At 41.1% G+C, this 13,004-nt stretch overlaps 1 pseudogene; it reads left to right on the top strand.

Moving 5' to 3' along the window:
- The window catches only part of LOC143925620 (uncharacterized), a 42,113-nt pseudogene extending 33,637 nt beyond the window's left edge, over positions 1-8,476 (top strand).
- Positions 8,477-13,004: the final 4,528 nt, after the last annotated feature.

The following is a 13,004-nucleotide window of genomic DNA, read 5'->3' on the forward strand; positions in this document are numbered from 1 at the left end:
AGGAGCCCTAGCCAACATCCAGTAAACCATTTTAATTAGTGTGCTCATCTCTGTTAAAAGTTATTTGCCACAGAAATCCTTCTAATATACAGCAAACAATATAAAGTGTACTGATTATTGCTAGAGTATATTATAATTAATAATAAAGCAAATGTAATGTATCTAGCCAGCTTGGTTTTACTATGGAGTTAATATTTTGTGATTGGTGTAAATCCATACATTTGTGTTGATTGCAGAAATTGTAGAATTTGTTGGGATGGGTCTTCAACATTTCTGATAATTATCAACTCAAATCCAGAAGTTTGCATCTGAAATTCTTCAAACCAGATAATTACTGCCACCCCCCCCCCCCCCCCAGAATTATGTTGTTGGAATATTACACAAAAAAATGTTTGATTAAAAAAAAAATTTTGTTAGACTTTTTTTTCAGCATGTTTATTTATTTACACATTTATTTATGTCTTTTTTCTATTATTTAGGAAACACGTTTTAATTTAAAAAAAATCCTAATTATTATTATTACAACTATTATAAATATATTATAAGCCCCCATTTGATTAAAAGTCCGACTGCGGGATCATGGATTCTGACTGTTCAGGAGAATTCATCACTTTCTGTTCAAATATTGGGAATAACTGGTGAGTTATATTATCTTGGTGTAAATTACTCTTACTCTAATGGGTCCTGTCCAGCGTCGTGTTGAATAGTGTTAAAGTAAAGCTAATGGCAACATTTTTTATTAGTTTTGGATGGAGTAAAGAGGGATTAGAAAACCTAGTTTTTGTTTTGTTTTTTGCCTGTGGAAGAAACACCCTCCCTGTCCTGTTTACCATTATCATTGAATGTGAATTGAAAATTCCAAATTTTGGGTTGCCCCTAGAAAAGTAATAGAGGGGAAATCTTCCAATGGGGACACTAGTTCTGATGACCTGGGAGTCCCAGAGGGATTCCCTTAATTTGCTGGGATTTCCTCTCACTTCCTGTTTGTCTATGGGACAGGAAGTGAAGGAAAGTCTCCCCAATGGGACAAAATTAAAATGAGACCGTTTATAACCCTCCCTTACTCTATCCAAAATGAAAAAAATGGGAAAAAAAGTTTTGCATATAGTTCTACCTTAATAATGGTCATTTCAAAATGTCATGGGCTAGTTGGCCAAAACAGATTCTTCCTTCTGTGATCCAAGTGACCTTCATAGGACCAATCAGTGAGGCCTCTTTCAGACTTGAGGTAATGCTTAATGTCCACTATCCGCAGCGGGTAACTTTTCATAGAGTGTATATCAGGTGTTCAGGAGGTGAGTCGTTTACAACAAATGACTATAGTGAGAGTTGAATGAGTTACTCATTAGACATGTGCAGAGTAAAATATTTTGTTTCGGAATTTCGTTTTCGTCCGAAAAATTTATTTATTTAGTTACTCCCGAAATTCGTTTTTATTTATTTCATTTTTCGTTCAAAAATTGCATTAGTCCGAAAATCCACATGAATTACGGTCAAATCTATCTTTGAAGGCTTATGGTGTCTGTCGAATGTATAAAGAAGATTCGACGGAGCTAGTATATAGCATACTTCGTGTGAACTTTAGAACCCTATTAAAGTCTATGGGACTCCAACATTCAAAATCTAAAGTGCTAATTTTAAAGGCTAATTTGCAAGTTACTGTCCTAAAAAGTGTTTGGGGACCCGGGTCCTGCCCCAGGGGACATGGATCAATGCAAAAAAAAGTTTTAAAAACGGCCGTTTTTTCGGGAGCAGTGATTTTAATAATGATTAAAGTGAAACAATAAAAGTGTAATATTCCTTTAAATTTCGTAGGGGGCGTGTCTATAGTATGCCTGTGAAGGGGTGCATGTTTCTGGTGCTTAGAACTGTCCCTGCACAAAGTGTCATTTATGCAGGAAAAAAAGTCCTTTAAGATCACTTGCAGATATTATGAATTGTTGGCTCCGTAATACAGAGAACACTCATTGAAAGTCATTGATTAAAAAAAAAAAAAAAGTGTGGGGGTCCCCCAAATTCAATTACCAGGCCCTTCAGGTCTGGTATGGATATTAAGGGAAACCCCGCATCAAATTTAAAAAAAATTGACGTGGGGGTCCCCCTAAAAATCCATACCAGACCCTTTATCCGAGCACGCAACCTGACAGGCCACAGGAAAAGAGGGGGGACGAGAGAGCGGCCTCCCTCCCTCCTGAACCGTACCAGGCCACATGCCCTCAACATTGGGAGGATGCTTTGGGGGTCTGTGACCCCTCAAAGCACCATGTCCCCATGTTGATGAGGACAAGGGCCTCATCCCCACAACCCTGGCCAGTGGTTGTGGGGGTCTGCGGGAGGGGGGCTTATCAGAATCTGGAAGCCCCCTTTAACAAGGGGACCCCCAGATCCCCCCCCCCCATTTGAAATGGTAAGTGGGTACAAAAGTACCCCTACCATTTCACAAAGAAAGTGTAAAAAATAGTTAAATAAGACAAACACACTTTTGAAAAATTCCTAGTAGCCTGCTCGGATTGGCAGAGGTCGTTACTCCAATCCGAGCAGGCTTTGTATTCATTTGAATACATCGCTCACCAGGATTGGCTCAGCGGTATATACTGTATGTAGCCGAAGCTACATACAATATTACCGAACACCCAGCCGGCATCCGAGAGGCTGACCCGGCGTATAAGACGACCCCTGCTTTTTGGCCAATTTTTTTACATGCAAAAGGTCGTCTTATACGCCGGAAAATACGGTAACTTGCAGAATCTTTTCTCTCTGTCAAATGTTTTTTCTCTGTCGAATATTTTCTCTATATAATCTTGGACTAATAGAGGTAAGGTTAGGCACATTCGACCACAGGTTCTATAGACACAGATTGTTATTGTCAGAGTCACGTCAAATCTCCTATTCTATATCGAACTGTTGTAACAATGAAAACGAAAATAAAGCATTTATTTATGTCGGATCTTTCGTTTTTCGGATTCTGTGCTTTCGTAATCATTTGTCAAAACGAAAATAGCTGAAATTCGGACGAAAATGCATTCGGACGAAAACGAATGCACATGTCTATTACTCATGCATTTTGTGCACCTACTCTGTCTAAAGCTGTTATTATCTTTTCATCTCCTGCCACCTTCCAGGCCAAAACGCTGAAGAATATCTTAGTATCCACCATTTTTTTTAAAGCAGTCATATGCTACATGTGTACCCATGCAGGTCCATCTTTAGAAAATATAGGATGCCATACAGGTTGCCTAGATGCCCCCCCCCCCAAATACACACACACACACACGCACACACTTATTGGGACTGTTGGTACTGGTGTATGCAATGTTGAACTACAGTATATCAGTGAAAAGCAGTACATAGAGAAATTGCAATGAGTAGTGTGCAGTGCAGGGCAATGAGCAGTGAGGAATGGCAGTGCTCCTGCCACCTGCCAGACCTTTATTAGTTCATTGAAAATAAATGATTAACGCCAAGCAAATAGGCTGTAGCAAACATTCTGAGGGCAATACATTTACCCTACTAAAAGAGCTGGATACAGAGGATAAAACAAAAGGGTGTGTGACTAATGATCCTAATGATTGCCCCATTGGTCTGATTTGTCAGCTTTTTTAGACTGAAGACTTGACAATTTATTTTGCCTCAGCAGTTTCTCAAATGGGCCCCTTACCTCCTGCCCCTAGGCCCCAGATAATCAGGCTATTATGGGTATAGTTCATATAAGGTTGTATATAATTTTACCCCTTTTACTGCTACCGGCATATGTCATACACTCCCAGCTGGTACATCACTCCACAATCCCAAACTCCACAAGTCGACTAATGCCACGTACACACAATCGGACTATACGGCGGACTTTGCAGCGGAGGTCCGCCGGGCTTTCCGAACGAGCGGACCTGCCCACACACGACCGGACTTTGCCGGTGGAGTAGGTCTGGTGGACAAACCGCCGAACTATGGCGGGAGTCCACCGGACTTTTGAAATGAACGGACTTGCCCACACATGGAGAAAAGTCAGTTCATTTTGAACGCAGCTCCAAGTATATGGGACAAGTGAAGGAAGTCAATGTCGCCGCCTCCATCAGCGAGATTGACACCTCGCTGGCCCCATCACCTGGTATGGACTTAAAGGGGAATCCCTACACAGAAAAAACGGTGTGGGGGTCCCCCCCAGAGTCCATATCAGGCCCTTATCCGAGCATGCAGCCCAGCCGGTCAGGAAAGGGGGTGGGGATGAGCAAGCGCCCCCCATCCTCCTGAGCCGCACCAGGCCGCATGCCCTTAACATGGGGGGATGCTTTGGCGAAGGGGGCCCTGTGGCCCTCCCACTCCTAAGCACCTTGTCCCCATGTTGATGAGGACAAGAGCCTCTTCCCGGCAACCCTGGCCGTTGGTTTTTGGGGTCGCTTATTAACGGGGGCTCCCAGATTCCGATAAGCAACCCCGCCCGCAGACCCGGACAACCAACGGCCAGGGGTGTCGGGAAGAGGCCCTTGTCCTCATCAACATGGGGACAAAGCACCCCCCATGTTGAGGGCACGCGACCTGGTACGGCTCAGGAGAGGGGGTGCTCGCTAACCCCACCCTTCTTCCTGACCGGTCGGGCTGCGCGCTGGGATAAGGGTCTGATATGGACTTTGGGGGAACCCCCACGCTGTTTTTTCAGCGTAGGGCTTCCCCTTTAAGTCCATACCAGGTGACGGGGCCAGCGAGGTGTCAATCTCGCCGATGGAGGTGGCGACATTGACTTCCTTCGCTAGTCCCGTCTACCTGGAGCTGCGTTCAAAATGAATGGACTTTACCCCATGTGTTGGCAAGTCCGTACATTTAAAAGCGCACAGACGGACGGATTGTCCACCGTTCTTCCCTGTAATCGGGAGCGGTGATCAGTGTCACACGTAGCCCCTCCCCACAGTTAGAATCACTCCCTAGGACATGCTTAAACCCTACAGCGCCACCTAGTTGTTAACCCCTTCACTGCCAGTCCCATTTACACAGTAATCAATGCATTTTTAATTGCACCGATCTCTGCATAAATGTGAATGGTCCGAAAATAGTGCTAAAAGTGTCCGATCTGTCTGCCATAATGTCGCAGTCACGATTAAAAAAAAAGTTGTTGTTTTTTTTATTATTTTGGGCCAGTTTTCCTTAGATAAAAAACAAAAACTAAACAGGAGATATACATTACCATTTACCAATTTACCAGCCCAACTTGTCCTAAAAAAAAACAAAAAAAAAAACATTCTCCATGGTCTTTGTTTTAAGAATATTATATATATATATATATATATATATATATATATATATATATATATATATAAAATTGCCCAGGGCAATTTTCAGCTTTTAGCGCTGTCGCAGATTGAATGACAATTGCGCGGTCATACAACACTGTAACCATATGGATTTGTTATAATTTTCTTCACACAAATAGAGCTTTCTTTGGTGGTATTTAATCACTGCTGGGTTTTATATTTTTTTCTTGGTATCTTTCAGAAAATGTTGTAAACAAGTGATCTTTCTCCTTCACTAATGTGTGCTGAGGAGGCTGCTCTGATGGGCACGGAGGAAGCTGCTCTGATGGGCACTGAGGAGCACTAATATGCAGTACTGATGGGCACTGATATGCAGCACTGATAAACACTAATAGGCAGCACTAAAATGCAGCACTGGTGAGAACTGATAGGTGGCACTGATGGGTGGCACTGATGGGCCGCACTGATGGGCACTAATGATGCAGCACTGAAGGGAACTGATGGGGTGGCACTGATGGGCAGGCACTGATGAGGAGACATTCATATGCAGCACTGATGAGCACTGATAGTTGGCACTGATGAGCACTGATAGTTGGAACTAATGGGCACTGAGAGGTGGCATGAAGGGCACTGATGATGCAGCACTGAAGGGCACTGATGGGGTGGCACTGATGAAGAGACATTAATATACAGCACTTATGGGCACCAATATGTAGCACTGATGAGCACTGATAGATAACACCAATGGGCAGCACTGATGGGCACTGATGATGCGGCACTGAAGGGCACTGATGATGCGGCACTGATGAAGAGGCATTAATATGCAGCACTTATGGGCACTGATATGTAGCACTGATGAGCATTGATAGGTGACACCAATGGGCGGCACTGAAGGGCACTGATGTGCAGCACTGATGGGAACTGATGGGCAGCACTGATGGAGACTGAAGGACATGGATATGAAAAATTTATATTCTACCCTATAATTATACTGGTCGCAAAATGTCAACTCGTATGGAATAAATATTTGATAATTGTAAGAGATACATCCTGAGGAATAACATCTAATGTTCTCGTTCTACTTTTTTGCAGGGTTGGACAAATCAGGTAAGGCTGACGCATTGTGATTTCCTTACCTGTATATATATACAGTAAAAGGTTTAATGGTCTTCCTGTTGTCTAGAGATGACCAACCTGTAGATGAAACTCATACCAGCATGGTCACCACTGCAGATCTATACAGAACAAAACTTCTGCTCTGCGTCTATTTTCTAAAAAAAAAAATTGCTTTCGTTTCATTGTTTTCTTTTTTTTTTTTCTTTTTTTGGGTCATTTGGGTCATATGATCGAAATTCTTTATTTAGAAAAAAATGGTAAATTTGAAAATTCGCAAATTCGAAAATCCAAAATTTAGGAAATTCGGAAATGTGAAAATTCGGAAATCCACAAATTTGGAAATTCAGACATTAGAAAATCCAAAAAAAGTGTTACCGCAGTGGATAGGTAGTGGTGGTGTTTTTTATTGAGTTTGTAAAAAATATATATATATATACTAATAATTTACTAAATGTTGTATGTTGCTCATTTTGTCACAGCAGTTGACAGCTCAAAGGGTCTTTGGGGGGTCAGTAATTACATGGTTACAAAAGTGTGGGGCCCATCTAAGGTATGGCACTTTCACTTGGTTAACGGTGGTTCTCCCAGGAGCGTGGTCCCCTGGGGGGGAAGGGAATATGGAAGTATATGTGACGTCAGAACGTCTTCAAGCCGGTTGGGGCACGGCTGAGGACATGGACGATTCCAGTTAAAATTGTGCCTTAAGGACACCCAAAGACCTCTTGTTGTTGGTCATTGCATTGTTGAATTTGCAGTTATTGGTATGTTTTAATGATACGTTATTTCATTCTTTGGTTAATAAATTGGCTGCTGTGACTGTTTAAAACCCATGTCCCTCAGTCCATGTCTTTATTCTATATTTTTATAGACCTAGGTTGACGAATCCTTTAGCCAAGTGGTTTTCCAGACCTTACGTTTCTGTCATAGAGATAACTCACCACCCTCTCAAGAGAAAATGTTTTATTTTTCATTTCTTCAGGGAATTGTTCGGATTCTGACTGCCACCCAAACGCCACGTGTTCGGAGTTTGGAGGAAACGGGGAGTGCACGTGTAAAGAGGGATTTGCTGGAGATGGAATAAGTTGTAATGATATAGATGAATGTCTGGAGTATTACACCCACCACTGTTTTTCTTACAGTGGTGGTTCCTGTACCAACACTTTCGGATCTTACACCTGTGATTGTTCTGCTGGGTTAAAGTATATATCCAGAGTTGGCTGTGTTGACACTGATGAGTGTGCGGACCACACTTTTGACTGTGATCCAATAGCTACATGTACAAATACAATTGAATCTTATACCTGTACTTGTCCTTATGGATATTATGGAGATGGAAGACACTGTGAGGTCAATGAATGCCAACAAGGAACACCGTGTAAACCTAATGAAGAATGCATGAAGTACATTGGATCATATTCCTGTAATGAGCCTTGCTCCAACCACACCGTACTTAATGACCCCTGGCGCAGCACTTCTAATACATATACTGATAGTATTACCTGGTCTCACTGTGACTATGACCTGTCCGGCTGGTATCAGTTTAAAGGAGAATATGACCAAAAAATCCCTGAGAACTGCGTACCACAACAAAGCTGTGGAGTGGCTTACCCCATTTGGATGAATGGCCCCCACCCTACTGTTAATGACGGCATTGTTAATCGTACAGCTTGTTCCAATTCGTTTAATGGATGCTGCACACAGTCTTATAATATTTTTGTAAAAATGTGTCCAGAAGGATTTTATGTGTATAAGTTACAGAAAACATCAGGCTGGGACTATGCCTATTGCACAGGTAAGTACTGACACAAAAAAAAGTCATTCAGATTGTTGTCTGCATTAAGAAAATATTAGAGATCTGTATGTTCTTACACCTTCTATGTGTTCCTTCTCTTCCAGAATCTAATCATAGCTGCTCAGAATTGGGCTGCGCTCCTGATGAGGAATGTGGAATCGTGGACGGAGTTCATGGTTGTTACTGTAACCATTCATCAGATCCTACTGATGAGACGCAACCGAGAAATCTAGCAAGTAGGTTGGAAAATGATGAAGTTTTCCTTCATGGTCAAATGGACTTCGAGAGAAGCTCTCACACATTTTATAGGGGTGTCTATTCATGAAGGGTTAATAAATTTACAAATCAAGAAATTTGTTAGGAGAATGCTTTGGGACCATTTACTCTTGTGGTAGTCAATGGCATTCATCTTGTATGCCGTAGTCACATTCACCTTTGTTCACGCATACAGTAAGCTGTTAATAGACACGTGCAATTAGTTTCGTTCCAAATTAGTTTTTCAAGGAATTTTGACAAATTGGTTAATTCGGATGTTTCGGAATTACCAAATTTGTCAAACTTCCTTAAAAAACTAATTTGGAACGAAACTAATTGCACATGTCTATTGACAGATTACTGTATAATACGTTTTTCTGAATATTCGTAAATTTGAATATTCATAAATTTAAATATTCATAAATTCGAATATTCAAAAATTTCGTAAATTCATACATTTTAAAACTCGCAAATTTGTGAATGTGAAAACCCAAAAGCCTGATAGTTTGAAAATCTGAAATAATAACGAACTATTAAATTATAGATATTGGAATTTCCTTTCAAATTTGGCTGTTAGTAAACGTAACGGATACAAATTTATCCGAAGTTACGAACGCCGTATCTAAACGAATGGAACGTAATGAATCAATAATAATAAATAACAATAATAATAATAGTGAAAACATTTTATTATTATTTATTATTAATTTGTTCCGTTCCATTTGTTTAGATGCGGAATTCATTATTTCGGATTAGTTCGTAACTTAGGATACATTTATATTTGCTATGTTCACTAATGGCCAAATTTGAAAGGAAATTCCAATACCTAGTTAGTTAATATTAGTTAGTCAGTTATTGTTTTAAACTTTTGGATTTTCATTCTTTAGAATTTTCAGATATTCTTTCTTATTTTCGTATTTTCGAATTTACGAATTTACAAATTTATGAAATTCAGAATTTTCGAATTTACGAATTTTTAAATTTACAAACTTTTAAATTTACGAATTACAAAAAAACCTAAAAACAAATGAAACTAAAACGAACACATTTTTGGGCAGTGTATATGTCTAGCTGTTATGCCGCATACACACGATCGGAATTCCGACCAGAAAAAGACCGATGAGAGCTTTTCATCGGAACTTAGCTGGCCGAATTCTCGCCAGCCAAAAATTGATAGCATGTTCTCAATTTTCCCGACGGAAAAACTTTCTATCGGTAATTCCGATCATGTGTATGCAATTCCGACATGCCAAAAAATCACGCATGCTCAGAATACAGTACGAGATGGAACCACTTGGTCTGGTAAAACTATCGTTCGTAATGGAGATAGCAGATTCGTCACACTGCAAATTTTTAAATTGTTCAATGCCGCACATTCCCTTCTTTATATAATGCTAGAAGAATGAAGTTGTTTTGCTGCTCATATTCACACAGAGTTATCACAAACTTATTTTTTTATTATTTTCAGGTATCTCCTGAATAATCTTTATTTTAATTTAAGCCAGATCTACATAATATATATGTTTTTTTTCATTAATATAAATTTTTGGATTATTGTATTATTTTCTCGGGCTCTCCTTTTTATTTTTTTATGTCACATTTCCACAGCTCCATTATTATGTTGCATTTGTAAACCTGTTTGTTGTTGGTGTCCCTTGTTAATTTTGACATTGTATTTTTGAAATGTACCTGCCTAGTCACCCAAAAAATTTTATATTTGCTATTTGAAGAAAAACACAAAGGCAAGTATTTTCTGGAAAAAAAATCACAATTTATTTAACATAAAAACAAAATAAAGATGAAGGCAACGCTGGAGAAAGTGCTTGAATTTGCAAAGCCTTTGGCCCCCAAGGCACACATGAACTTTGTGGCTCAAAAACTTGGTAGCTTGAGAAGTCCATATAGAAAGGAGGTCAGTCTGGTCAAGGAATCCCAGAGAACAGGAGCAGCAGCAGATGACATATGTACCCAGGCTGTGGTATTACAACAGGCTGTGTGTTCTTCAGACCAGACTGAAGGCAGCTAATCACTTTCTTGTCTTCCGTACAGCCTTCCCTGCAGCCTTCCCTACAGCCTTCCCTGGAGGCTGTGGCTCTGGAGGTGGACCTGTGGCAGGAGGAGGAGGAGGAGGATGGGGGAGCGCACACAGGTGTTCGTCATCAGTTATTTCGCCAATCAACCACTTGTGGAGAGTTTGCGCCAGTGGCCCTCCTCCATTTGCTGTAAATTGGAGGCTATGTAGATGTCATAGGCCTCTACAGCATCGAGGGGGGATTTCAGGGTGTCATTAGCCTCCTTGATGAGGGCCAGTGCTGCCTCCTCTGTTTTAATCCCCTTCCTGGGCCTGTTGTATGGAAGAACGAGGGGAGGCACATGAGACAGGGTGTTACTGGGCCCGCCACCTCCTGGATGACACCTTCCCACACTTCCTCCTGTGTGCCACTTGACAGAGCCTCGTCCTGGCTGAGGTCTTCCTGTGTATGAAAAAGGGACAGAGTTTTAGTTTTTTGTTCATCAAACAAACACAATTTTCTGCTCATGACTGTTGCAAATGTAATGTTACTAAATAGAAAAGACTATGATTCTGAGCCCAGCATTTTTCATTCTTACCCCAATCATTTTTGGCCACTACTGTCTATTGATAAGTGAAACACTTTTTGTTAAATCATTAATTTCTTATCATTAATAACATCTAATTAACAATCATCATTTTCACATAAAAAATATGTATAAAAATCCTATACCTGGCTCCAACTGGGCTCCTCAATCTCCTCCTGGATGGAAGGCCCAGGTTGGTCCACAGAAGCCTCAGCTGGGGTTGAAGGAAGGCTGGATGGAAGGCTGGAGGGAAGGGGTGCCGGAAGAGTTGAAAGTGATTCCCTCGCCTCAATCTGGTCATCAAGAAACCACATCCTGTTATAGTACCACAGACTAGGTACATACACCTGATCTGCTGCTGCTCCTGACCTCAGGGATTGCTGGACCTTCTGATACTCCTTCCTATAGGTGCTTCTCAAGCTACCAATTTTTGTTTCCAGAGACCTCATGTCTGCATTGGGGGCCCAGATCTTTACATATTCAAGCAGCTTCTCCAGCGTTGCCTTCCTAGCTGCTTTGTTATGATATAAGGGGTTTTTCACCTCCCATAGATTTCTCATATCTCTGTATTTATCCAGGAATTCGCCCAGGAATTCTTGGTCTTTAAATGGATACATATTCTCTGCAAGACCAAACAAAATACAAAAACACTAATCTCAGGATAATCTTAAAAGCCAATATCAATCTAGATTCAGTATAGTCCGCTCATGTCACCAAAGTTAAAATCTTACCTTCGTTCTAACGTTCGCCGCTTCCGATCCTCCTTCCTCTGCACACAGAACGTAGTTACGACACACACGTCTTTAAGCTTTATATACACTGCACATGCGTAAAACTCCGCCCGCATCACCCGCCCCTGGCGTTTTTTCTAGAATATTCCCCGCCCCGTCTCTTTCGTCTCAGTGGGAGAGGAACATGGCGGAGACACACCAGGTGCATAATTCCAGTAACGAGGAGGAGGAAAGCCCGGAACCAGGAACTTCCCGATCCCGGAGGAGATTTAAGACCACAAATATGTCCTTTGCTGAGATGTTGGAGATGGTCGACAACTTGAGGAGGAACGACTATGATGGGAATTATGGTCCATACCCAAACCCAAATCTGAGAAAAAGGCCAAGATCATGACTAAAGTTGTGAAGAGTCTGTACAGGAATTTTGGGGTACGACGATCCAAGGATCAATTGAGGAAACGCTGGTCGAACCTCAAATTAAGGGAGCACAATCAGTATAGAAAGATCAAGAAAGTTCTTCGAAAAAGTAAGTATTTGTCGTGTGTTCCTATTATTATTAATATTGCATGCTGCGCCGTGTGTTTCTCTTTATGGTGTTGTACATTTAAAAATGGCTAATTTCATGTTCATACGCACAGTAAGCGGTCGTAGTAAACATCGTTTGTTTCCTAAATAAATACGCTGTTTTCCCAGATACCTGATTAAATACATTTGTTCATGTTATTTTTGAATTTAATTAAAGAGGTTTAGGACATTGTTGTCTAGATGTGTTTGAACCTAGAAGGAACAGCAAACTAGATTCAGTGTAATGTATGGAGATGACAGTCAGCAGTTGTCTACACATCTGGACTCAGGTGCAGTAGTGTGGGACACCAGAACAAACTTTTTTAGGGTGTCAAACACAGGTACTCCATTGTATACTTGGGGGCCCAAAAAAAAGGTAAGTATTCCAGCTTTAGTAGAGCATAAATCATATCTCCAGCTTGTAATTCTGACCAAAAGCCAATTGTACCCCACTTCCAAGCAATGTTTATCATTCATATTTGTTGCCTCAAATATCTGTGCGCTAAGTATACCTTTTGTTTCATTCTCATAGGGGAGCAAAGAACTGGGAAATATGAGGTCAACAGGGACCCTTCACCTCCTGAACAAGGGGAACAGAGGTCACAACCAGAGGATGTAGAGGAAGGAGAGGTGCTCGAGACTGAGACCACAACAGGTGAGTGTCTGACACCCCAGCTTCAGGTAATAAGAGATGGATGCTTGCAT

The sequence above is a fragment of the Lithobates pipiens genome, unplaced genomic scaffold (genome assembly GCF_037356315.1).
Source record: "Lithobates pipiens isolate NorthernLeopardFrog02 unplaced genomic scaffold, aLitPip1_a1.2 Scaffold_22, whole genome shotgun sequence".
Taxonomy (NCBI): Eukaryota; Metazoa; Chordata; class Amphibia; order Anura; family Ranidae; genus Lithobates; species Lithobates pipiens.